Source organism: Neofelis nebulosa, chromosome 8 (assembly GCF_028018385.1).
Source record: "Neofelis nebulosa isolate mNeoNeb1 chromosome 8, mNeoNeb1.pri, whole genome shotgun sequence".
In the NCBI taxonomy this organism is placed as follows: Eukaryota; Metazoa; Chordata; class Mammalia; order Carnivora; family Felidae; genus Neofelis; species Neofelis nebulosa.
In genome coordinates, this window is record NC_080789.1 from 116,315,510 (window position 1) to 116,341,501 (window position 25,992).

The following is a 25,992-nucleotide window of genomic DNA, read 5'->3' on the forward strand; positions in this document are numbered from 1 at the left end:
CAAAAAAGCTAACCAAGATTATGGATTGAGTATACACTAAATCCCCTGCCCTCTGTTCCAATATGTAGGAATGTCTCTTGTGCCAAATGCATAGACATATTAGAAAAATGTTAAATTATTCCAAAAGAAAAAAAAAAAGTTGTACTGAAAAGTAAGAAAATCAAGAAATAACCATGGATGCCTAATAAAAATACAGGCATGTTAATTTATGAACTAAACACAGGTAAAGTAAGAATTAGTGAATTCAAATTCAATGTCCCAGAACACAGAACAGAGAGATAAAGACATGGAAGTTATAAACATATCATTTAGAAGCACCTGGGTGGCTCAGTCAGTTAAGCATCTGACTCTTGATTTCAGCTGAAGTCACATTCTCATGGTTCGTGGGATCAAGCCCCGAGTCAGGCTCTGTGTTGACGGCTCAGAGCTTGCTTGGGATCCTCTCTCTCTCTCTCTCTCCCTTTCTCTCTGCCCCTCCCCTACTTGTGCTGTCTCTTTCAAAATAAATAAACTTAAAAAAAAAAAAAGCAAATCATTTAAAACGCAGAGAATAGAACAAGAATTTGATTAACAGATTTCCAAAAAGAAAGGAGAACACAGAAAGAATAAAGGAGAGAAAATACACAAATTGCTAAAACTGGGGAAATCTCTGGAAAAAGAGAAAGATACAAGTCAAAATAAAAATACCCAGTAGGGATTGATAAACTTTAAATATCTCTATATCTCTATATCTTTATCTATATGTCATATTAAAACTGCAGAAATTTTGAGGGGAAAGAAAAGGCAATAGAAGCTATAAGAGAAAAAATTAGATTGCCCACAAAAGAACTACCAATAACAGAGTTCTCATGAACAATTAAGGGGGAAAAAATGCCAGAAGAAAACTGAGTAATGTCTTAAAAGGACAGAGGCAAAATTGCCATGAGCTTAGAATTCTATGCCTGTCCTAATTTTCCTTTAAGGATGAGGACAGAATAAACGCATTGTCAGAGACACTAGGACACAGACAACCTGAGTATATTTTCGGACGCTTCCTGGAAGAACCACTAAAGAGCAAAGAAGATGCTGCCACAAGAAAGAAAAGTAAACCCGTCCTGAAGGAAGACATTGTAAGGAACAGGCGTGGGAACAAAATATGAAGAACGTGGGGGAGAACCTAATGAAATATCTTTTAATAAACCAACACAGGAGAAGTGACAGAAAGGGAAAGAAAGGGAAAGGGGAAGGAAGAGAAGAAAGGAAAGAAATGTCAGTGCCATGGAAACAAGCATGAACTAAATAAAATGCGATCACATGGCATTGAGAGGAGAGTGTGTGAAAGGAGCTGGGAGAGTGTTGCCTCCACTGCCTTGTTAAGGATTAAAGAGGTGCTGGTGGATCGTAGGCTTTGAAAGAAGAATATAAACAGGAGTAGGCATATTAAAATTGTATTGCACCGGGGGCTCCTGGCTGTCTCAGTCAGTAGAGCATCTGACTCTTGAACTTGGGGTTGTGAGTTTGAGCCCCCAGTTGGTGTGGAGCCTACTTAAAAAAAGAAAATTGAATTAAGCCTTATTGCCACTGAAAGAATAAGAATGCAATAAATAGACTCCATACTGGTAGAAGAAAATAAAACAAATGAATGGGTTACATGGACACCCACCACCTCGTGGTGATGGCGGTCTCTGGGAAGGGGACCAGGAATGGGCAGGGCCTGGGGTTGTTGGCTGAAGAGGATTTCAATCTCATCTCCAATGTTCTATTTCAAGAGAAAGAAAGAAAGAAAGAAAGAAAGAAAGAAAGAAAGAAAGAAAGAAAGAAAGAAAAACATTGCAAGTAAATAAGAAAATATTTGAGAAGTTAATCTTTCTAGATGGTAGAAATGTAGGTTTTTGTTCCATTACCCTTTATATTTTCCCAGAGTTTTTTAAAATTTTTTAATGCTTTTTTATTTATTTTTGAGAGACAGAGAGACAAAGAGACAGAGCACAAGTGGGGGAGGGGCAGAGAGAGAGGGAGACACAGAATCCGAAGCAGGCTCCAGGCTCTGAGCTGTCAGCACAGAGTCCGATGTGGGGCTTGAACCCATGAACCGTGAGATCATGACCTAAGCCGAAGTTGGATGCTTAACTGACTGAGCCACCCAGGTGCCCCTATATTTTCCCCAATTTAAAATATCCGCCCCCCCACCCCACACACACACAGAAAAAGAAAAGAAAAGAAAAACTTTTGGCCTTATTTTGAGTTATCATCCAAGGAGATGTAGAGTCATGCATTCCAAACCAATTCAAGTTCGAGCCCCTGAAGTCTGACAGATCAATTCAGTCCACACCGAGAGCAGACATGGGGCTGTAACACACACCCCGTCTCTTATATGCAGGCGAGAAAAATTCTTAATGGAAGGTAACTCCAGTGAACTTAAGGGGTCATTGCCTTTTAAATACTGGTGGGTTATAGAGCCCCATTATCTCATGCTCTGTGTTGGTTTGAGTTACTCGTCGCTGGCTTCTGTGTGCAAGGAGTGGAACAAAGATGTCAACGTAGAAACTACCATAGCCAGGGGTCAGCAGGGGGTTACCCAATTAGAGAACCCTTAAGAAACCACAGAAAAGAAAATAACTTTTCTGTCATAATAAGGACCCTTCCTACGGGAGACAGAACAATCACTTCTGTGTGTTAGTTTTCTCTTACAGCCGGTTAATCATGAAGCACAATGAGAAACACAGTAAGATTGTCTTCTGTGAATGACGGGCATTGGCGGTAGGTTGCCCATGGGATTCCTTGCTCACTAGAACAGCTGTTCGACGACACAACGCCCATGCCTGAGGAAAAAGTCACTCTAACAGGAAAGAAGACACAAAAAGCACATCAATGAATAGTCTATATTTGCATTTCCCTCGATGGACGTTTACATGAGAAACCTCAAATGAGCTTCATACTCTTAGATATTCTCTTAGAATGTAGCGAGATCATGATTATTGGCCAAAGGAAGACCTATAAATATCCTACCCATTCTTCAATGGGAAATCCAAGCCTCACGTCTGTGAAGGCTTCCTCTTTGTTATGGACTGAGGAATGGCTCAGGGAGGAGCACGAAGTCAGGATGTCAATGGCATAATCCCTACCCAAGATGACCAAAGCCCAACTGAGGCAGTGGCAGGGGGGATAGAGAATAGGCTTTAAATCCGAGTGAGATTTTGGAGGTAGAAAGCATAGGAGTTGGTGACTGGTTAGCTATGCAGAAGCTGAGATCACAGAAGCACTCTAGGATAATTGCAAACTTCCTTAAAATTCCATCAGTGTACATAGGAAGCAAGAAAGAAAAGAGGTAGGGGCGCCCGAGTGGCTCAGTCAGTTAAGTATCCGACTTCAGCTCAGGTCATGATCTCCTGGTTCGTGGGTTCGAGCCCCGCATCGGGCTCTGTGCTGACAGCTCAGAGCCTGGAGCCTGCTTCGGATTCTGTGTCTCCCTCTCTCTCTGCCTCTCTCTCTCTCAAAAATGAATAAATGTAAAAAAAAAAAAAAAAGAGAGAGAGAGAGAGAGAAAGACAGAAAGAAAGAAAAGAGGTACGTGGGGCATGGGCATGGCAGGAAAGATAACTGGATGATATTCCAGACACGTTGGGGAACCTACGGGCCTCCGTGGGGTAAAGTCTAGTGAGGAAGTGGAACCATGCCACCAGAAGTGAGGGTAAATCAGGAGACAGTGATTTAGATTCACCAGTACAAGCTGGCAGCTGATTCACGAGCGTGGGTGGGATTGGGCAAGGACAGTGTGATTGGGATAAAAGAGCTGCGAGTCCCCTGGTTCAAGGGCTTCAAAGCCATGTTTCTCATGCTATGGGGGAGGGAGGGGCAGTGAGAGGGGTAAGCAGGGGAGACTCGACTCTTCATTTTAAGTATTGTAGATCAGCCCTCTCTAGTTTACAAATGAGGACTTCCACTTTAGACTTCATTTGAAGAGAGGATCCTATGGCTCAAAAACCTTTTCCAAAAACCACTGCTCCAGCCCATAAAGTAACTGAGGTTTGTGAAATTGCTCTGGTGAAACAGGCTGGGGCATACCTGGCCCTCTGCAGTCTGAGCACTGCCCACAGAGTGGAGTCCAGGTGGTAGGAAACGCCTGGAGTCCAAGTAGGCAGGGAGGGGACGTGGTCACAGGCTGGCAAAGTCCCTGCTGGGATGGGAGGAAGATGAGGCTTAGAGGAAGTCAAAGTCCTGGCCAGGAAGGCTGCAAAGTGAGGTTGGACAGGCAGGACAAGAACAGAGTCAAATGCAAGTAGCCAAGTCAATGCTGGGAAAGTCAGGAAGGGTGAGGACACAGCAAAGTGTGAGGCTGAGTCGGTGAGTGGTTGGAACTTTGTCTTCAAATAAAGAACGTGTGACAGGGCAGCTGGAGCTGTTGGAGGAGGCAGGTATGGCACTTTTAAGCAACTGAGCTATGTAACAGTCCTTACTCCAGGTAGAACAGGTCATCAACTAGCTCGCATCATTTAAGGGACTCTGGGACAGTCCAAGAGACACAGCTTTTGCCCACTGTCCCTAGCTGTGAAATTAAAGTGCAAATACCCGTGGGTGAGGGACTGCATTCTCTTGCATTTAAAATTAAAGAGACGCCTGGATGGCTCAGTCAGTTGAGCATCAAACTCTTGGTTTTGGCTCAGGTTATGATCTCACGGTTCAGGGGATCGAGCCCCATGTTGGGCTCTATGCTGACAGCTCGGAAGCCTGCTTCAGATTCTGTGTCTCCCTCTCTCCGCCCCTCCCCCACTCACACTTGTTCTCTTTGTCTCTCAAAAATGAATAAACATTTTTAAATTTTTTTTAAAAAGTGAAATTAAATTAAAATGACCGACAATGAATCAGATGGGAAACAGATGGGAAAACTAGAGAGGGTTCAAATCAAATCTTGTAATGAAACTGTAGAACTCATGGGATCACCCTTGACCTGAGAAAGTTCATGGGCACTATAAGTTCAAAGGAGAAGGCCAAGGGTTACTAAAAGTCAGTGGAGTAGGGATGTAGTTGGAAGGACAAATGGTTTCGGCCACAGTTTTGCACTGAACCCTGCCAATACCACCGACCATTGCTGGGACAACAGATCTCTTCTAGAGTCTGGAGCGAAATCTCCTTCTTCTACAAACTTCCCTGACTTCTTCCCTTCCTTGTTGGAAACCTCTGGGGTTAGAAAAAATGCCTTTTAGTCTGTTTGGTGTCATTACCCCTCTGCATGCCTCTATCTGCCTCCACCTCTGCACTTTGCCATCCACCCCGGCCTCTCAGTAAAGCCCTGCGCCACCACCCACACACCCCGAGGCAATAAGAACTCAGTTCTCTCTGGAGTAGGCTTTGAACCCATCTTTTTAAATCCCCCTCTACTCAGGATGATTTATCATCCCTCCTCTTTGTCTTTTATGGGTCCCTTTTATTAAAATCCTTGGAAGCTAGGTCTTGTCATTTTTAAATCCTTTTTCCAGAAATATAGGAGAAATAAACCTCAAATACAGTGCCTACCTCATCATAAAAACCACCAGACCATTCCACATTTCCAAGCTTCTAGAAAGAAATGCCGAGACCACCTTAGTCACAATCTCTTCCCTATGCTTATCAACGTTCATCCTACTCTGTCTCTCTTTCCCTTGTTTCTGTATTTTGATTTTCTGATATTGTCTGGACCCAATTCCTGTAGCCCCCAAACCATTACCTCTTTGTTTTGATATTTAAAGAGTTTGTCTCAATACTTTGTATTAAAGATGCAATATAAAAAGTAATTGCCTTGTATCATGGGAAGCCAACCATTTAAAGTGTTGTCAACCAGCATTATTAAATGAATGTGATAATAAAGTTTAAGATGAGTCATGTAAAGCGAAATTACAAATGGGCTCAGATGAAAGAGTCAGCAAGAGCTCCAACCAAGCCTTGTAATGAGGGGATAGAACAGATGACGACATCCTAAAAACCCCATTTCTGTTTGGCTGGATACAGTTTGAAATAATGATAGGTCTATCGAAATGCGCCTAGAGTTCTCCTTTTATTTCAGCTCATGAGCCAAAGACCCTAACGTGCATCGGTATTTGCCTCTGTACATATTGAAAAGGTGAGAGAAAACATTCAAAAGTGGCCCTCGCACCCCCCATGACACATCTCTCTCCGACACCTGTCAACAGAAGTGATGCTTGCCAGCAACTTTCCTAGTCATCAGGAAGGAGCATTTTGCTAATGAGAACATAATGATACCTGACTCCCTGAAGGAAACACTGACTGTTGGAAGGAATTCTAGAATTGGGGTCAAGAAATCTGGGTCTTAGTCCTGGCTCTGTCATAAGGAGATCTTGGTCAGATCATAAAAACCAGCCTGTGTCTCACTTTCCCCATCTGACAAAGGTAATGAAAGAAGAAAGAAAGAAAGAAAGAAAGAAAGAAAGAAAGAAAGAAAGAAAGAAAGAAAGAAAGAAAGAAAGAAAAGAAAGAAAGAAAGAAAGAAAGAAAGAAAGAAAGAAAGAAAGAAAGAAAGAAAGAAAGAAATGAAAGAGAGAAAGAAAGAAAGAAAGAAAGAAAGAAAGAAAGAAAGAAAGAAAGAAAGAAAAGAAAAAGAAGAAAGAAAAAGTAACCACTGTCCATCTATCTTATGGATTTACTGTGAGCATGGCTTGAAAAAAGTAGAAGGTGTCCCAGTTGGTGCTTAGTCTCATTATTATTTATAGCTTTCTGGACTTCTTCACCTGGACAGGTTTCCTGGAGCTTCCTCACCTCCCCCCTTAAAAGCAGGCAGTGCCGTAAATTTCATTTCATGTAGATAAAAACAATCTGGCCTGACGTGACTGAACAGGAATTAGACGTTGAGCTGATTTAGGATTCGGTGTTCTCTCCTACTCTGAACCCTGTAATTATAGTGTGCTATAAACCACAGTGTAACATATTTGCTACGAGCATTCTAGCAAATAACATAGAATTATAGGGCTGAAAGAGCCCTCAGAGATCATCAAGTCCAACCCATTCATTTTACAGATGAAGAAACTGAGGCCCGGGAAGGTTAAAAAGCTTGTCTGCGGTTTGTACAAGCATCTAATGGCACTGGATTAGGATCCAGATGCCTGATTTCCTCCTCTTGTGGTCTTTCTGGTTGTAAAGCTGCCTTTGCATAATTCAGTTGAACTGATCTGTTGAGACAAACGCTCATTCAGAGATTCCTATCACAGTCGCTGCCCACTTCTGTTATCTAACACACATCTGTCACTCAAGAGTGGCAGGAATTCCTATTTTCTTACTGGCGTGCATTACAACACTGGAGAAACATTTTCCTGGAGAGGTCTCCCTGGTGGATTGAATTGCTGATGTCTACCCACTGATATCATCTATTCCTCGGAGGCAGATACAGTGGCACATTGATAAAGACCACAGGGTTGGACCCAGCAAATCCTGGATATGAGTCTTGCTTCCAATTCTCTGGAGCTGGGATCTTGGGGGAGCCTTAGTCTCTTGCTGAGCACTTGTCCTCATCTGGAAAATGGCATAATATTTCTGAAAACACTTTGTAAATTTTCAAGTGTGGTATACATATCGGTGCTTATGGCCTTGAAAGCCCAGCCGAATCCTTGCCTGTGGCAAGGTGTACAAGGGACACTTGTTTAAAATTCTGATCTCACGTTATGTGACCTGATGGCTCTGCTAGGCATCGCAGAAAACCCACAGACTTACTTCTCCCCGTTGGTATCTGCACAAAGGTTTCTTCTCCTTCCTCAGCACTTTGAGAGTCTCTCTTTTGCTTCTAGCCACTTGGCTCCTTTTCCATCTCTGATGGGAAAAACAAAACAAAACAAAACAGAAAAACAATCCTGTGCCCTGCGATGTCCTGGCTCCGTATTTTCAGTAATCAAGACTTACCATTTTTGTTAAAGGCTAACTTTAGGAGGTCGGTGCTTCCTCCTGAACAGCTGGAGCAATATACTAAGGGAATGGTGCCATATTGAACCGAGCATTACTCTTTGGCTTGTAAGTGACAGACACTTGGTTCAAATCCTCTTAAGCAAAAAAAGGCGATTTATTGAAATCGTAGCAGGACAGCTCACAGAACCAAAGATAAGACAGTATAAGCAGGTGTCTGCAGGGACCTCAGGGATGGGAACTGGGGTGTCTCCCTTCCCAGGCTCCTCTGGCTTCTGTCACCGAGTTGGCCTAATTCTTTCCCACTGCAGGCAAGTTCCCCTCCACGCCACAGGTGCCCACGGCATGTCACTTTACAATCAGAGAGAAACCAACTCTGATTTGAGAAATCCTAGAGAAGACCTCTAGGTGGCTTGGCTGAGATCTGGTGTTGAGGAACGAATGAGCTCAGGCTCTATGACACAAGGCTGGACATATAACTCAAGTGTAACATTTTAACCCCCAAGCAAAATCATTAGCTCAAAAAACAGACTGTTTTTCTAGAAGTACACAAGGTCTGCTGGGCAGCCAGAAACAATAGATGTCTACCAGCTTTTACGGGCTTGTTTTTCTCCTGTGAGCACAGAACTCTCCCCTAAAACAAATACACGTAACCAGTCTGCTGATCGAAAAGGTAACTCATAAAGGAATAATAGCACATATTTACAATCAGAAACTTTCTGTATTAATCTTCTGTCGTATCCATAAGGCCTAGCAACCCAACAGCTGTGCCGTGCAAGCAGATTGGAGTAAGACCCTTTGGAAGAGTTAGAGCATGTGTATCGTTTCTCTTTCTACCTTGTCTTTCCGTTGCTTACCCACATCCTCCTACACCCAGTGAATCAAACACATGTCTGAAGTTTTAGTCATAGCTCTAAGACGGCTCCTAGACTTATAACCAGAGTCCTTGCAGACAGTTACCCTTTATGCTAACAAAAGAGCTGTCTTTGACTTTCCTTCCAGATCAGAGGCTCTCAAGCTTTAACATGCATTAAGAACTGCCTGGATGATGTGCTCACATAGGGACACGCTAACCCAATGGTTCCCAAGCTTGTCTGCACCTTAGGAATCACCCGGGACACTGTTCCAGTACCTAGGCCACGCCCGTGAAATCCCAGTCTCTGAGGGTGGCACACAGATGCTAGGAGATTTTTGAGTCTTTCTAGGGGGTTCTCATGTTCTGATTGCACACTAGGTGCCTTGAGGAGCTAAAAGTGCCTAGGCCCCACCCTAAATCAATTAAGTTACAATCTGGAAAGGGGCAAGATGAGATTATTGGACATGAACCTGAGCATTCAAAGAAAAACCAAAAAAAATTCCCCAGGCGGTTAGTCTTAGTTCACCCCCCAGAGAGCCTAATTAAGAAGGTTGGGGGTGGGGCACAGGTATCTGCTTTAGAGCAAGTGTCTCCACCCCAATGACTCTGACTCGGGGATCTGCACTCACTCTGAGAAACGCTTCACTTACACCGTGGCCGCGGCCGTTCAAAGTGTGGTCTGGGAACCAACAGCGCCAGGGCTTTGTTAGAAATCTCGTTGCGTTCTCCAAACCCATGGGGTCTGGCAGAAAGGCAGAAGCCCAGGCCTCATCTCCACCCCCAAATGCTGAATTAGAATCTGCATTTTAGCAACATCTGGGGGATTTGCATGCAGATTAAATTTGTTTTGTTTCAGGAACTGTTCCTTTTCAGGCAACCTTATTTCCATTTTTTTTTTTTTTTTTTTTTTTGCCTTTGTGGAGGAGCAGCTCTTTAAGATCCCTCCGTGGTTGGTCGTGCCCATTCAGTGGCCCCCAGTGGTGGGAGCTGCAGACCAGTCTTCAGTGGCAGGCTGAGGGCTCCCGTCCTCAGTAGGGAACCTGCTGAATAGGCACCGAGGGCACCCATGCGCCTTCAGACCCAAGTGCGACTTCAGGCTGAGCAGCAATGAACTCAGGAGCCAGAGCAGGCCATTCACCCTGGAATTCTTCGTGGCCGCAGCCTCCCCAGCATCCACCTCATGAAGGCCACTGGGTGAGCTCCCTTCTTGGGATCTTACACAGGATTCATCAAGTTGCTCTGAAAACAGAAAGGCCCAGTGATGCCTAAGAGGCCTGAGCAGTTAGGAAAACATGCAGAAAAGCAGAGGAAAACATAGACCATTTTTCAAAACGTTTTCATTTCTCCTTAAAGCTCTGACACACCTGAATTATACTTGTGGCAAGAACTACTCTCAAACCCCACCCATTGGGCCAGAGACCCTTGTGGTGTTAGCGAATGACTCTCCCATCACGTAGCACACGACCTATGCTTGTGAATTCATCAACCAGCAGATTAGATTTAAATATCTCTTGTGCGGAAGTATTTATTAATACCGATGGCACCTTTGAATCATCTGGAGCTTTAAAAAATACTGAGGTCTGGGGCACTTGGGTAGCTCAGTTGGTTAAGTGCCAAACTCTCAATTTCAGCTCAGGTCATGATCTCACCGTTTGCGAGATGGACCCCCGCGCTGGGCTTTGTGCTGAGTGTGGAACCTGCTTGGGATTCTCTTTCTCTCTCCCTCTGCCTCTCCCCTATCAGCATACATGTGTTTTCAATCTCTCTCTCTCTCTCTCTCTCTCTCTCTCTCTGTGTATCTCTCTCAAAATAAATAAACTTAATAAAAAAGTAAAATAAAAATACTGAAGTCTGGATCCCACCATGACAAGGTTTAATCTAATTGGCTGGAGGTATGGCCAGGTACACCTGCATTTTTTTTTTTAATTTTTTTTAACGTTTATTTATTTTTGAGACAGAGAGAGACAGAGCATGAACGGGGGAGGGGCAGAAAGAGAGGGAGACACAGAATCCGAAACAGGCTCCAGGCTCTGAGCTGTCAGCACAGAGCCCGACGCGGGTCTCGAACCCATGGACCGCGAGATGGTGACCTGAGCCGAAGTCGGCCGCTCAACCGACTGAGCCACCCAGGCGCCCCCCGCACCTGCATTTTTTAAAGCAGCCAAGGTGCAGAACCACTTTTAGGTCTCTGCTCTGATCCAACTGACGATTATTCAGTTCTCCTTTCAGTTAGGCTTAAAGATTTTGGTATCAGGGTTTACAGCATTGCCCCTTTAGATTGCACTAGAAAATTCTCTATCAGTCGCAATAAGTCTGCATCATGGTTTGGACTTCTCTAAATCTGAAGCGATAAGGCAACCAAGAGATGAAAGGGGGGAAAAAAAAGGCTCAACCAACGTTTTGTTGTTGTTGTTCGCCTATCGTTTTTCTTTCATTTCTAACATTTTTTTTACAGATTATCTCCCCATCTCATTAGATACATAAGTGAAAGCCATCCGCAGTAAAACATAAAAGGCCATAACTACAAAAATGTATGGGGATTTTTTTAAAGGTTTTTAAAAAATTTTTTTTAATGTTTATTTATTTTTGAGACAGAGAGAGACAGAGCATGAACGGAGGAGGGTCAGAGAGAGAGGGAGACACAGAATCTGAAGCAGGCTCCAGGCTCCGAGCTGTCAGCACAGAGCCCGACGCGGGGCTCGAACTCACGGACCGCGAGATCATGACCTGAGCCGAAGTCGGACGCTTAACCGACTGAGCCACCCGGGCGCCCCATGGGGATTTTTAATAATACGTTCCAAAGTTCACATTCAGTCCCCTGAAAAATAACATAAGGACCTAGTCATGGGACAGACTAATGAGAAACAAGAGTATCTTGTCCCCTCGGTTTGCTCTGTAATGGTGATAAGTTTCCTGAAGAAGCCACCAGAGCTGAGCAAGGGCTGAAGTCTGAAACTACACATCACAGCACAGTGTCCACCCCATAACAGGTGCTCAATGAATGCCCATTTCTTTTTCTTCAAAACCCTTGAAGCCTTATTTTGTGCCTCCTGAGACAGTCATCCCATTCAACCTGAATCACTCATTGGCGTGACTTACCGTGCCCTTCTAGATTTAGATTGTATATTTCTTGTGAAGAGAGAATCTGTCTTATTTAGCAACCCCACCCCTTGTGCCCAGACAAGTGCCTAAAAATCAACCCATGAAGGGAGGGGGTGGGTCATGAGAAGTGAGCTATTCCTTTGGATAACTGTCTTCCCAGGCGAGCTGACGCTTTCCTTATGGAGGTACTCAGACGGAATTTTCTTAGTTTACCATCGGCCTCTGCTGAGTCATCCCCCTTAAGCCTCTCTCCACCACCGATTCAGATCTCAGCCAGGGGAACCAGCTGTGTGAACAGCAACGGCCAGACTCCAGACATCTGAATAGGGTTTTCACATTGCCAACGGACTCAGACTCCTGCAGACCTGAGTAAATGACACATCAACCCCCTTCACGCCAGGTACGGGAGGTCCAGGTTCCAGGACCACACACTGGACTCTGAAGAGCTGCCTTATCTTTTCTTCCATTCCAGACTGAAGGAAACACAGGCTATCTCTCAGGACACCAGGAGGAACCACGGACATCTTAACCCTGGCCTCAGGACAGCTGATAGAATGAGCAGCTGAGGGCACAGATGGTGGAGGTGAGGACAATTTTCCCTCGAAGAAAAGAAAGGACGAAGAGGGAAGTTTAGAGAGAAGTGTTGAAATAAATTTCTAGGCCCAAGATGGAGCCACTCCTGTCCAGGTTGCCATATTGGCAACCCATGACTTAGATAACCTCTGTGTCCCCGTAAATGCTCCCCTTGACCAGAAACCTAGTATATCCAGTCAGCCAATCCCCAAAAGGACACACCAACTCTGGGCCTTCTTGCCCAGAAGGTTGACTATATGGCTCCCACCAATCAGATATTTTCTACTTTTCTTTCTTGTTCTGTATTCTTTATCCTGTAAAAGTTTCCTGCCTTCTGCCCTATTTTGCAGTCCTCCAAATAGAAACTGTCCACTTCATGAAGTGTTACAGAAAGTTTGTATCACTTAAGTTGCTTTCTTTAATCACTTTTCTAACAGAACTAACTTCATATATTTGAGATACAGTCAAATTCACGTTGAAACCACTTTCCTGTTTGTTGAGATCTTCTAGAATATTCCACGTGTTTTGAAAGTCTCATTTTTTTTTCTAAATGTATCAAGTTTCTATTTAAATTCTTGTTAGTTAACATATAGTGTAATATTAGTTCCAGGAGTAGAATTTAGTGATTCATCACTTACATATAACACTCAGTGCTCATCAAAACAAGTGCCTTCCTTAATGCCCGTCACGTATTTAGCCCATCCCCGCCACTTGCCTCCCTCCACCAGCCCTCAGTTTGTTCTCTATACCTAAGAGTCTTTCTGATGGTTTGCATCCATCTTTTTTTTTCCCTGTGTTCATCTGTTTTGTTTCTTAAATTCCACACATCAATGAAATCGTATGGTATTTGTCTTTCTCTGACTTATCTCACTTAGCATAATACACTCTAGCTCTATCCACATGGTTGCAAATGACAAGATCTCATTCTTTTTTATGGCTGAGGAATATGCCGTTACATATATACATATATACGTGTGTGTGTATGAATATATATGAATATATCTATGAATATATTTATGAATATAATTATATTTGTGAATATAATTATGAATATTTTTTGAATATATATGTATATGTATACATCATGTATATGTATATACATATATATACACACACACACACACACACATATGTATATATATATAACACATCATGAGGGTGACATTCATACCATGTCCCCTAACAAGAAAATGTTACCTCTGCTCCAAAGGCTTCAGTTAAACAGATCATCCAGTTCAACCATGTCCATACTCTTGGTCCATTAGACAGTGCAGTTTATCTACCGGGTCATTCCTTGGTATGACCAAAGGAAACTAAAGAAAGGGAAAAAAGACAATCATGGATTCTTTAGATCGAAAGGAAACTAAGGTAACTATTTACAATTTCTCTCTCTTACTCTCTTGCAGACAACTGAGCTCCCTTGGGTAATGCTGGACCTTGTATAATACCTTTTTCTTAGAGTTTCAGGGCAGGCATAAAGAGGGCAAGAGGTAAGATTTTTGCTTTTCAACTTTGGTTAAGAGAAGGCAGAAGCGTATGTATATTTAAAACAAAGAAAAATTCATTAAAGGAAGGATCACCTCAAGGCCCAAAATGCTGGCTACTCTTGGCGGAAGACACTGGCTGGGAGAGAGGAAGCACACAGAGAGACGTAAGTCACAGGTACCTCTCAGGCTTGAGATACGGGCAGTGGCTTCACAGCCGTTCGCCGTGTTCCTAAAAGCAGTAACAAAAACGAGCAGTAACCAAAGCCACCTTCTCTCCTGTTCCACTTTTGCCTCGCATGCAGTCGGGGGGGGGGGGGGCGGGTGGAATCTACTCTGCAAGCTATTTGGTTCCATACTTCCTCACTGGTCCTCTTCTGTGAGTCAGAGTTAACAAGCGGACACAAGGGCCGGTTGGAGCCCTCCTTCCCCATCCAGGCCTGAATGTGTGCTGGTCCTGAGGCGGGGCTCCTGTGCGGTGGAGGCTCGCCAGACAGTGGAGAGATCGTAAAATATGGCTTTTCCACCAACTCCTCTTTACCCGTGAGTCATGCTGCTGGTAAGAAGCGGTGTTCCTCTTTCTGATGTGTATCTCCCTCGGAAACGCTTGGACAGGTGGATCCAGGCATTCGTGGGGCTAGTTGTCATACCAGAAAACACTGCAGAAGCTTTCCCAACCAACTTGTTTGATCCACAGCATACACACACCTAGTGTCCCCATTCCCGCCGTAAAACAAACAGAACCGTGGCCTTGGCTCGCAGAGCTGGGGGTGAATCCTGGCCTCCCCTCTTCCCAACTGTTGAGTTGTTTGCTTATTCTGTTGGCTAATACCATTTATAACATTTGTATTAGTGTCATTGTGCGGTTTAATTTTGGATTCAGTAAACTAATGAAGAATAAATAGCAACAGAGGGCTTCTTTTCTAAAAGTAAGTTGAGTGTTTTGGAAAGCTACATTCAAGCGCGTTGCTACGACAAACATTGTTGTCAAAGCAGGTGAGAAATAGACAACTAAAAAAAATGGTCTGGTAGAAAGCCGCGGAAATCCACAAGAAGTCCGCACTCTGGTTGTTTGCAAGTGTCTTCAGTTTTGCTCTAGTTTAAAGAAAACAAAAGTGGAGATGAAGCATGCTGGTTTACAGAAGTCGCTCTGGCAAGAGAAAGGATAAAGAACCCAGAGGAGTGGACCCATATTGGAGCTAAGGCCTCAGTCGTGCATCACGTCAAAAGCTTGATGACTGAGCCGATGGATTTGCAGATTTTAAGTCAAAATGGCTTTAAGGTATGTATGTAGCACTTTCAATGCTTTCCTGTCTCGTAATATTATCATTATTTTTATTAACTGACCTTCCGATTGTATTGGCAGGGAAGATTCCTTGCCGTGACTTAATAATAATGGTGAATACCTGGGAAGGTGGAAACAACAACAAAATGCCACATTTCCATCACTGTCTCCTTCACCCTTTATTTATTACGGGTTTTAAACTAGAACTTAGAAAAGAGAAGATAGTACTTTGCCTCAATCAAGTCACACATGATACTCCTCAAACTTCCAATAAAGTTTTTAGAGTAACCTTTACTTAACTCTACAAACTCTAAATTCACGATGCCATGACTGTATCTCACAGACAGGCGAAGAATGCAAATCAAGTTGAGTTCCTGTGATGGGTCCAAGCCCCGCCCCAGTCTGCGTTCCAGAGGCAACTGCTATCATCCATTTGTAAGTGTCCTTTTCCATACATTTACATGTATATGTCTATAAAAACGTAGAGTCATGTCTATAGAAAATGTACAGGAAGGCTTTATGTTTTCTGCTTCATTTTACAGAAAGGATTTCCTTTTTTAACTTTTTCTTCCCGGCTTTTTCAAGGAATAATTTACAAACATAATTGCATATAAAGTGTACAACATGATCATTTGATATACATATATATTGTGGAATGGTTACCAACAGCAAGGTAATTAACACATCCATCGTGGCACATAGTTAACTTTTTTTTTCAGCCAATTGCAAGTGTCCATACTGTATTATATAGTCACCTATATAGAGTTAGACAATAGTCAACATGCTGTATTAGATCCTCTGAACTTACGCATCTTGTAACTGAAAATGTGTGCCCTTTGACCTACATGCTCCATTTCCCCCCCTCCCCATCTCCCCTGGCAACCTCCCTTCTCTCCTTCTCTGTTTCTATGAAATCGGCTTTTTTTTTTTTCTTTCTTTAATTCCACGTATTGGTGAGACAGTGCTGTATTTGTCTTTCCTGCTCAGGCTTATTTCACCTCACGTAATGCCCTCAAGTTTCATCCATGTTGTCACAAATGACAGGATGTTCTTCCTTTTCAGTGAATAATTGTGTGTGTGTGTGTGTGTGTGTGTGTGTGTGTGTGTGACACATTTTCTTGATCCGTGCATCTACTGATGGACATTTAGGTTGTTTCCATGTCTTGGCTATTGGGAGTAATGCTGCCATAAACATAGGAGTGCAGGTATCTCTATGAGATGCTGATTCTGTTTCCTTCAGATAAATACCCAGAGGTGGGATTGCTGCATCATGTGATAGTCCTATTTGTGATTTTTTGAGGAACCATCATACTGTTTTCCATAGTGGCTGCGCCAGTTAACATTCCCACCAACAGTATATAAACGTTCCCCCCTCTCCACATCCTTGCCAACATTTGTGAGCTCTTGTCTTCTTAATAGCCCTCTACCAGGTGTGAGGTGATATCTCACACGGGGTATCGATTTGCATGGCCCTGATGATTGGTGACATTAAGCACCCTTTCTTGTACCTGTTGGCCATTTGCATGTCTTCTTTGGAAAAATGTCTACTCAGGTCACAGGCCCATTTCATAACTAGATTGTCTGAGGGTTTTTTAAGGTTGAGTCATAGGAGTTCCTTATACTTTTAAAAAAATTGTTTTAGGGGCGCCTGGGTGGCGCAGTCGGTTGAGCGTCCGACTTCAGCCAGGTCACGATCTCGCGGTCTGTGAGTTCGAGCCCCGCGTCAGGCTCTGGGCTGATGGCTCGGAGCCTGGAGCCTGTTTCCAATTCTGTGTGTCTCCCTCTCTCTCTGCCCCTTCCCCGTTCATGCTCTGTCTCTCTCTGTCCCAAAAATAAATTAAAAACGTTGAAAAAATAAATAAATAAATAAAAACAGGCAATAATCATTGACCCTTTAAAAAAAAAAATTGTTTTAAAGTTTACTTATTTATTTTAAGGAAGATACACAGTGTGAGTGAGGGAGGGGCAGAGAAAGAGGGAGACAGAGAATCCCAAGCAGGCTCCATGCTGCCAGTGCAGAGCCCGACACAAGGCTCAAACTCAAGAAACCACGAGATCACGACTTGCGCCAAAACCGAAAGTCAGATGCTTAACTGACAGAGCTACCCAGGTGCCCCTATGAGGTTCTTATATTTTTACAATGTTAAGCCCATATAAGATGCATGGTTTGCAAATATTTTCCCCCATTCTGTAGATTGTCTTTTCAATTTATTGATGACTTCCTCTGCTGTGAGGAAGTTTCTAGGTTTGATATACTCCTACCTGTTTATTATTGCTTTTATTGCCTATGCTTTGGTGTCTTATCTTAAGAAATCCCTGCTAAGACCAGTGTCGGGAGCTTGCAGCCTGTGTTTTCTTCTAGGGGTCCTATAGTTTCAGGTCTTCTATTTAAGCCTTTAATCTATTTCAAGTTAATTTTTATGAATGGTGTACGACAGGAGTTTAGTTTCATTCTTGTGCATGTGAATATCCAATTTTCCTAACATCATTTATTGAAGACATTGCCCTTTCCCCAATTTATATTCATGGCTCCTTTGTTCTGAATTAATCAGACATATATGCGTAGGTTTATTTCTTGGGCCTCTATTCTGTGCCATTGATCCATGTGCCTGTTTTTATGCCAGTACCATACTGTTTTGACTACTATAGCTTTTCAAATATAGTTTGACATCAGAAAATATGATGGCTCTGGCTTTGTTCTTTCTCAAGATGGTTTTCGCTAAAGGAGTCTTTGTGGTTCCATCCAAATTTTATGATTCTTTTTTTTAAACTTCTGTGAAAAATGCGATTGAGATTTGGTTACAGATTGCATTGAATCTGTAAATCACTGTGGGTAGCACGAACTTTTTAACAATATTAATTCCCCAATCCATTAACACAGGCTATCTTCCCATTTATTTGTGTCTTCTTCTATTTCTTTTATCAGTCTTACAGTTTCCAGTGTATGGATCTTTCACTTCCTTGCTTAGATTTATTCCTAAGTATCTTATTTTTTTAATTTTTCATCTTATTTTAGAGAGAGTGAGCACAGGAGCAGGGGAGAGGGGCAGCGGGAGGGAGAGAGAGAGAGAGAGAGAGAGAGAATCTTAAGCAGGCTCCACACTCAGTGCAGAGCCCAACGGGGGACTCGATCCCATGACCCTGGAGTCAAGTCCTGAGCCGAAATCAAAGTCAGATGCTCAACCAACTGAGCCACCCAAGCACCCCATTATCTTATTATTTTTGATGCTATTGAAAAGGAATTGCTTTCTTAATTTCTCTTTCAGATGGTTTGTTGTTCATGTATAGAAATGCAACTGATTTCTGGGTTGAGTTTGTATCCTGCAACTTTACGAAATGCACTTATTCGTTCCATCAGCTTTTGTTGGAGTCTTCGGGGTTTTCTATACATAAAATAGTGTCATCTGCAAATGGCTCTCATTTTACTTCTTTCTGATTTGGCTACTTTTTTTTTTTTTTGTAAGTAATTGTTCTGGCTAGAACTTCCCGTACTATATTGAATAGTAGTGTTGAGTCTTGTCTGACTCCTGTTCTTGGAGGAAGGGCTTTTAGCTTTTCACCATTGAGTACGATGTTAGTTGTAAGCTTGTAATATATGGCCTCTATTATGTTGAGGTACATTTCTTTTATACCTAATCGGTGGCAAGTTTTTATCACAAAAGGATGTTGAATTTTGCCAAGTGCTTTTTCTGCCTCTGTTGAGACGATTATATGATTTTTCCATGTGGTGCATTGTGTTTATTAATCTGCACATGTTGAACCATCTTTGCAACTCAGGGGCAAATCTCACTTGATCATGGCATCTGATCCCTTTAATGTGCTCTTGAATTCCATTTCGTTAGCATTTTGTTGAGAATTTTTTCATGTATTTTCATGAGGGATACTGGCATGTAGTTTCGTTTCCTTATAATGTCTTCGTCTGGTTTCAGTAGCAGGGTAAACTTGGCCTCATGAAATGAGTTTAGAAGTGTTCCTTCCTCTTCAATTTTTTTGGAAGAATTTGGAAGAACTGGTACTAAATCTTTAAATGTTTGGAACAACCCACCAGTGAAGCCATCTGGGTTTGGGTTTGTTCACTGGGAAATTTTTAATTGGTGTTCAATCTCCTTGTTTGTTATTGGTCTATTCAGATTTTCTATTGTGTCATGATTCAGTCTTGGTAAGTTGTGTGTTTCTAGGTTTGAATCTATTTATTCTAAGTTATCTGATGTTGGCTTACAATTCTCGTAGTAGTCTTGTGAGTTTTTGTATGTCTGTGAAACAAGTTGTAATGTCTCCTCTTTCGTTTATAATTTTATTTATATGAATCATCTCTCTTTTTTTTCTTAGTCTAGCTAAAGGTTTGTCAATTTGTTTACCTTTTCAAGAAACCAACTCTTGGGGCGCCTGGGTGGCGCAGTCGGTTAAGCGTCCGACTTCAGCCAGGTCACGATCTCGCGGTCCGTGAGTTCGAGCCCCGCGTCAGGCTCTGGGCTGATGGCTCGGAGCCTGGAGCCCGTTTCAGATTCTGTGTCTCCCTCTCTCTCTGACCCTTCCCCGTTCATGCTCTGTCTCTCTCTGTCTCAAAAATAAATAAATGTTAAAAAAAAAAAAAAAAAAAAAAAAAATTAAAAAAAAAAGAAACCAACTCTTAGTTTTAATGGTCTCTTCTAGTCTCTATTTCCTTCCTAGTCTCTATTTCTCTTCCTAGTCTTCCTAGTCTCTATTTCATTTATTTCTGCTTTAATCTTTATTATCCCTTCTTTCTGCTAACTTTGGGTTTAGTGTGTTCTTTTTTTATTCCTTGAGGTATAAGTTTAGGTTGTTTATCTGAGATCTTTCTTTTTTCTTAGTACATACATTTACCTCTATAAACTTCCTCCTTAGAATTATTTTGCACATCCCGTAAGTTTTAGTATGTTGTATTTGCATTTCATTTTCCTCAAGATATTTTTTTTTTTATTTCTCTTTTGATTTCTTCCTTGACTCAGTGTTTGTTCAGGAGTGTATGGTTTAATTTCCACATATTTTGAATTTTCCAGATTTCTTCCTGTTACTGATTTCTACTTTCATACTATTCTGGTCAGAAAATAGATTTGATACGATTTTAGTCTTCTTAAATTTCTAAAGATTTGCTTTGTGGCCAACATGGAATCTGCTCTGGAGAATGTTCTTTAAGTGCTTGAGAAGAATATGCTACTGTTGGATAAAATGCACTGTATATATGACTGTTAGGCTCATTTGGTTTCCAAGTGAAGTTCAAGTCCATTATTTCCTTATTGACTTTCTGTCTGTATGATCTATCCATTGTTGAAAGTAGGGTATTGATGTCCTGTACTATTATGACATTGTTGTCTATGTCTGTTTTCAGATATATTAATAATTGTTTAATCGACTTAGGAGCTTAAATCCTGGGTACATACATATTTACAATCGCTATATCCTCTCAATGAACTGACCCCTTTATTATTATATAATGACCTGCTTTGTCTCTTGTTACAGTTTTTGACTTAAAGGCATTTTGTCTGATCTCAGTATAGCTATCTCTGGTCTCCTTGGGTTTCTGTTTGCATGGAGTATTTTTCTCCATCTCTTCACTTTCAACCTAGGAATGGCCTTAAAGCTTAAGTGAGTGTCTTATTGGTAGCATATAGTTAGGTTTTCTTTTTCTTCTTCTTCTTCTTTTTTTTTTTTAATCCATTCATCCACCCTACACCTTTTAATTGGAGAACTTAAATCATTCACATTTAGAATTATTGATAGGTAAGGGCTTACTACCACCATTTTGTTCATTGTTTTCTGATTGTTTAGTAGTTCCTTTACTACTTTCTTCCTCTCTTTCTTTGTAAACTGATGATCTTTTTGTAGTGGGATTGATTCGTTTCTCTTTATTATTTGCGTATCTCTTATAGGTTTTCGCTTTGTGATTACCATGAGGCTTTCACAATACATCTTACAACTGTCTATTTTAAGCTTATCACGACTTACCTTCAATGTCATAGAAAAGTTCTACACATTTACTTGTCTATCCTGCATTTTATGTTGTTGATGCCACAATTTATACATTTTTATATCGTGTGTCCATAAGCCAAATATTGTAACTGTTGTTATTTTTAATACTGTTGTCTTTTAACATATATGCTAGAGTCCAAAGTGATTTATACACCACCATTGCATATTAGAGTACTTTGAATTTTACTATATGTTTATCATGTTTACCAGCAAGTTTTATACTTTAGTATGTTTTCATGGTACTAACCAGGGTCCTTTCACTTAAGCTTAAAGAACTCCTCTTAGCATTTCTTGTAGGGTCAGTCTATTGGTGACAAATTCTCTCAGTTTTTGTTTGTCTGGAAAAGTCTTTGTCCCTCCATTTCTGAAGGACAACTTTGCCATGGAAAGTATTCTGCTTGGCATTCTTTTTTTTTCTTTTAGCATTTAGCACTCTCCTCTAGACTGCAAGATTTCTGAGGAGAAAACTGCTGATCACATTATCAAGGTTCCCATATATGTGACTAGCCTTTTTTTCTCTCATTGCTTTCAAAATGCTCTCTTCTTTGATTTTTGAGATGTTCACTATACTGTGTCTCCGTGAAGATCTTTTTGGATTGAATCTGTTCAGGGATCTTTGAGCTTCATGCGCTTAGATGGCCATATCTCTGTGAGGACAGCTCAGAGCCTGGAGCCTGCTTCGGATTCTGTGTCTCCCTCTCTCTGCCCCTCCCCCACTGGCACTCTGTCTCTTTCTCTCTGTCTCAAAAGTAAATAAACATTGAAAAAAAAAAAAAAAAGAATGCTTTCCCTGAAACCCTCTTGCATTGTTGGTGAGAATGCAAACTGGTGCAGCCACTCTGGAAAACCGTGTGGAGGTTCCTCAAAAACTTAAAAATAGATCTACCCTATGACCCAGCAATAGCACTGCTGGGAATTTACCCAAGGGACACAGGAGTGCTGATGCATAGGGGCACCTGTATCCCAATGTTTATAGCAGCACTTTCAACAATAGTCAAATTATGGAAAGAGCCTAAATGTCCATCAACTGATGAATGGATAAAGAAGATGTGGTTTATATATACAATGGAATACTACTGGGCAATGAGAAAGAATGAAATCTTGCCATTTGCAGCAATGTGGATGGAACTGGAGGCTATTATGCTAAGTGAAATAAGTCAGTCAGAGAAATACAGATATCATATATTTACACCCATATGTGGAATTTGAGAACTCAACAGAAGACCATGGGGGAATGGAAGAGGAAAAAATAGTTTCAAACAGAGAGGAGGGCAAACCATAAGAGACTCTTTTTAAATATTTTTCTTTTTTCTTTTTAATGTTTATTTATTTTTGAGAGAAATAGAGAGACAGTGAGAGCAGGGGAGGGGCAGAGAGGGAGACACAGAATCCGAAGCAGGCTCCAGGTTCTGAGCTGTCAGCACAGAGCCCAATGTGGGGCTCGAATCCACGAACTGTGAGATCATGACCTGAGCCGAAGTCAGATGCTTAACCTACTGAGCCACCCAGACGTCCCAAAAGAGACTATTAAATACAGAGAACAAACTGAGGGTTGATAGAGGTGGCAGGGGAGAGGGGAAAATGGGTGATGGGCATTGAGGAGGGCACTTGTTGTGATGAGCACTGGGTATTGTGTGTAAGCGATGAATCATGGGAATCTACTCCCAAAGCTAAGAGAACACTGTATACACTGTACGTTAGCTAACTTCACAATAAATTATATTTTTAAAAAAAGAATGCTTTCCCTGTTCTAAAAATCAGACATACTTTTCAATGTTTTCTTCTAATGCATTGACATTTCTACTTTCTTAACATTTAGATGTTTAATCTATATGGAGTTTATTTTTAAAATTAGTTTAAGTACAGATTTCATTTCATTTCATTTCATTTCATTTCATTTTTGCCAAACTGTTACATAAATTTTCTAACACAAAAGCTTATTTTGGAATATTCACTGGGATTGCATTAAATATAGAGATTTACTTTATGATGAATTAAATCTTATAGCAATGAATCTTATCCATAAAACTGTATCAGTTATGCAGATGTTCTTTAAGGTGATTTGGTAAAGTTTTAAATTATTTTTTTAAAGATCTAAGATTTTGAACATTTATTGTACAATTAATTCCTAAGGATTTAATGGTTTTTATCTCTTTCTGTCTCTCTCTTTCTGTCCCTATCTCTATCTCTATGTCTCTTGCACCCTCCCTCCTTCCACAAGCACACACACACACACACACACACGCACACCATTTATAGTTTTTAAACAGTTAGTGGTGGGGTACACAATAGTAATAGGCTGTTTTAAATGATGATATCATATCCTGCCATGCTGCTAAACTCCCATATTAGCTCCAACCCCTTGTACTTTGATTTTCATGGATATCTAAGTAGATAATGTTATCTTCACATAATGGCATGACATTTATTCTTCAAAGTTCTTATTCTTTCTTTGTGTGTATGTGTGTATGACTTCATTGATTAGTATTGCTTCTAAAAGGTAGAATAAAAATTATGGATGGCAAGCATTCTAGAACTTTTCTTGGTTTTAGTGAGAATGACTCTAATGTGTTATTATTCCATATAATGTTTGCCGTAAATGTCTTCTTTTTTTCCACTGTGAATTTCTCATTGATATATTTTATTGGGTCAAAGCAACATTTTTTTTTTAATTTTTATATATTTTTGAGAGACAGAGTATGAGCAGGGGAGGGGCAGAGAGAGAGACACACACACAGAATCCGAAGCAGGCTCCAGGCTCTGAGCTGTCAGCACAGAGCCCAACATGGGACTCAAACTCACGGACCAGGAGATCATGACCTGAGCAGAAGTCAGACACTTAACTGACTGAGCCACCCAGGCGCCCCAAGGCAACATCTTTTGTAACTAATTTGATAAGGGTTTTTTTTTGAAATTTCAGAAATTCTTTACAGATCATGATTATATGTTGAATATTATAAAAATTGGGTTCTATAATGACAGCATTGTATGTTTTATCTTTAATCTGTTAATGTAGAGATCATATGAGTAGATTTTCTGATGTTTACGCTACTGGTATAAATTGTATTTGATCGTGATGTATTATTTTAATACACTACCAGATTTGACTTGCTAATATGTAATTTTAAAAACTGAAATCCATATTCATGAGTGATATGGTCTCATAACATGTTAGGCTACCTTTCTAATTTTTTAAAATAATTTGGAACATTTTGTAAGAGATGGCAATATGGCAATCATTTATTCTTTGAAAATTTGTAGAATTTCTCTCAAAACTAATTTGAATGTGGGGACATGCCTACTGTTTGATTTTAACCTATTTTTATTATCTCCTCTGGTTTCTACTTCTTCTTGATCCAGTTTTGGTCATCTTGATAAATTCCTTTTTTTCCCTGTTTTTGTCAAGGTTGCCAAATTAATTGATACAAAACCTTCCTCTCTTGGGAGTTTTACAACTTCCTCTCTCTGTGGTCACTTGCTTACTATTTATGAGGACATGTCTAATTGTTTTATGCTGACAACTGCCATTTAAAAAATATTATTAGTATTTTCAAAGAAACATCTTTGAATGATTTTTTAATCGTTATTAATGACAGTTATTACCTAAGGTAAAATCAAAATGTAATTTTGATTTCATTTCCCTTTTCTCTATTAACCACTACCTTCTTTGGGTTTATTTTGCTTTTATTTTTTCTAACATTTTGGTTGGAGTTGTAGTTCATGTTCATCCCTCTTATTTTCAAATAAAGCACTTCAGGTAATAAATTTTCAGAACTCCTTTGATTGCATCACAGAAATCTGCTATGCAATCTCAATGTTAATATCTAAATATTTCGTAATTTCTATTTACCTCCTGTTGTTTTAATTTTTTTAATGTTTATTTATTTTTGAGAGAGAGAGAGAGAGAGAGAGAGAGAGAGAGAGAAAGAGAGAGAACATGAGTGGGGGAGGGGCAGAGAGAGAGGGACACACAGAATCTGGAAGCAGGTTCCAGGCTCTGAGCTGTCAGCACGGAGCCCGATGCCCAGCTGGAACTCGTGAACCACAAGATCATGACCTGAGCTGAAGTCGGATGCTTAACCGAATGAGCCAGTCAGGTGCCCTTCATCTCCTATTTATTCCAAAATAATTACAAGTATTTTTTTCCCCATTTTTAAGTGTACGGTTTTTATGGTATCTTTCTATTATTAATTTGCAATTATGGGCACTCTGTTTATTATAAAATGACCAATATGATAACATTTTGGAACTTGATGAACATATTTGATTAACATATGGTTAACATTTATACATGCTCCATGTATATGTGTAAAGATTGTATACTTGCATTAGAAACAACACTTTTTATGTTGTTAGTCTTTCCTTTTCCTGAATAAGTTTTGTCTACTGTAACTGCTGATTTCTGAAAAAGTTAAAAATAGTCCATTGTGACTGTGGATTTCTTAAGTACTCCTGTCGTTCTATCAGTTTTTTGTCTGTGTATTTTGAATCTATGCTCAATACATAAAGATTTAAAACTGTTAAATTTCTTAGAAGCCTGTTTCTTTTATGAGTATGAAATAAGGCTACATCACTTCACATGCTTTTTCCTCAAACCCTATTTTGTCTATTATCAGTTGAAGACCAGGGCCCTTAATTTTAAGCTTCCAGTGAGGAGCATATAGAGACATGTTGAAAAGCTTACTCTGAGAATCCTTAAATTCTTGAAGGTTTAACTAACCTGTTCTTATTATTTTCAAGTTTATTTTTTAAAGTATACAGTTCAGTGGTTTGTGGTACAATTGTCTCAGCACCATTTATTGAAAACACTATTTTTCTCCATTAAGTTGTTTTGGCAC

General features: G+C 40.7%; 1 long non-coding RNA gene and 1 other non-coding gene across 2 annotated transcripts in view; both read right to left on the reverse strand.

The window, feature by feature from the left end:
• Positions 1–7,681: 7,681 nt before the first annotated feature.
• Positions 7,682–25,992, reverse strand: part of LOC131483452 (uncharacterized) — a 37,255-nt gene continuing 18,944 nt past the window's right edge. Inside the window, exons 2-3 of the long non-coding RNA XR_009247687.1 lie at positions 13,592–13,707; positions 7,682–7,773 (exon numbers count right to left, since the gene is read on the reverse strand). This is a non-coding gene — a long non-coding RNA (uncharacterized LOC131483452). The remainder of the gene's footprint in view (positions 7,774–13,591; positions 13,708–25,992) is intronic.
• LOC131484184 (small nucleolar RNA SNORA62/SNORA6 family) lies at positions 10,093–10,239 on the reverse strand. Its single transcript, XR_009248087.1, has one exon. It is a non-coding gene; the product is annotated as a small nucleolar RNA SNORA62/SNORA6 family (small nucleolar RNA).